Below are 2,048 nucleotides of genomic sequence, written 5' to 3'. Positions count from 1 at the left end.
CTTGACTTCTGTGCACCACAGGAACAACACCACATGGACACTGCCATGGCTTGGGGTTTGCTCCTTCTCAAGCCATGCCCAAGCTCTACATGGGACCCTTTCACCATGGCTGGAGTATCTGGGATGCAGGGCACCAAGTCTCTAGGCTGCACATAGCATGGAGATCTGGGGCCTGGCCCATGAAACCACTTTTTCCTCCTAGACCACCAGGCCTGTGATGACAGGGGCTGCCATGAAGACCTCTAACATGCACTGGAGACATTTTCCCCATTGTCTTGGTGATTAACATATAGCTCCTTGTTACTTATGCAAATTTCTGCAGCTGGCTTGAATTTCTACTCAGAAAATGGGATTTTCTCTTCTATCACATTGTCAGGCTCCATATTTTCCAAGATGTTTTGCTCTGTTTCCCTTTTAAAACTGAATGCCTTTAACAGCACCCAAGTCACTTCTTGAATGCTTTGCTGCTTAGAAATTTCTTCCACCAGATACCCTGAATCTGGTATCCACAAACCTCTAGGTCAGAGGAAAAATGCCATCAGTCACTTTGCTAAAAGCTAACAAGAATCACCTGTGCTCCGTTGCCAACAAGTTCCTCATTTCCTTCAGAGACCACATCAGCCTGGACCTTATTGTTCATATCACTATCAACATTTTTGTCAAAGCCAGTCAACAAGTCTCTAGGGAGTTCCAAACTTTTCCACATTTTCCTGTCTTCTTCTGAGCCCTCCAAACTGTCCCACCCTTTGCCTGTTACTCAGTTCCAAAGTTGCTTCCATATTTTCACGTATCTTTTCAGCAACACACCACTCCTAGTAACAATTTACTATTAGTCCATTTTCATGCTGCTGATAAAGCTGTACCCGAGACTGGGAAGAAAACAAATTTTAATGGACTCACAGTTCCTTGTGGCTGGAGAGGCCTCACAATTATGGTGGAAGGTGAAAGGGACATCTCACATGGCGGCAGACAGAGAAGAGACCTTGGGCAGGGAAACTGTCCTTTTTAAAAGCATCAGATCTGGTGAGACTTATTCACTCTCACGAGAACAACACGGGAAACATCCACCCTCATAATTTAATCACCTCCCACCAAGTTCCTCCCACAACACATGGAAATTGTGGGAGCTACATTTCAAGAGGAGACTTAGGTGGGGACACAGCCAAACCATACCATAGAATATGCTTTTATTTTTAAAAAATCATTAATTTTTGATGCTAGATTTCTGAGTACCTTATAGGTATTTTTGTTGTTGCTGTTCAAAGTTAAAACTTTTTAAGTAAAATTCTTCAGGATTTTTAAAATCTTCTTTTCTTAAGTTTAAAATGTGTGCATTTTATTAAATGTAAGTTAACTTTTAAAATTTATTGTCATAAAAACACTTAACATGAAATATACCTTCTTAACATTTTAAGTGTGTAAAGCATTATTGTTGAATATGGGTACAATATTGTGCAGCAGAACTCCAGATTATATTCATTTTTCTCCTTTATTCATAACTATGCTCCTTGATTAGTAACTACTCATTTCCCCTCTTTCCTATTCCTAGCAACCACCATTCAATTCTGATTCTATGTAATTAACTATTTTAATATCTAGAAGTTTAGGAAATTGCATTGTTTCATCTAATTCTTACTATAATCCTGTAGGTGAGTCTGTTAATCTTATTTTATACATAAGAAACAATATATTTCAGATCAATTGAAAAGCTTGCCCAACAATGCAAAATGATGCAGCCACTAATAGCAGCATGCACCTTCCTCAAAAAGTTAAAAATAGATATACCATATGATCCAGTAATTTCATGTCTGGGTATTTATCCAAAAGAACTGAAGTAAGGATCTTGAAGAGATAGCTACACTCCCATGTCCATTGCAGTGTTATTCACACTAGCCAAGATGGGGAAATAACCTAAACATTCATTCATAAAAGGGGAAAGAAAATGTGGTCTACACATACAATGAAATACTACTCAGCCATAAAACAGAAAGAAATTCTGCAGTATGTGACAACATGAATAAACCTGGAGGACATTATGCTAGGTAAAA

This window comes from Hylobates moloch, unplaced genomic scaffold (genome assembly GCF_009828535.3).
Source record: "Hylobates moloch isolate HMO894 unplaced genomic scaffold, HMol_V3 SCAFFOLD_4, whole genome shotgun sequence".
NCBI classification, from domain to species: Eukaryota; Metazoa; Chordata; class Mammalia; order Primates; family Hylobatidae; genus Hylobates; species Hylobates moloch.
Note: the sequence above shows the minus strand (reverse complement) of the source record.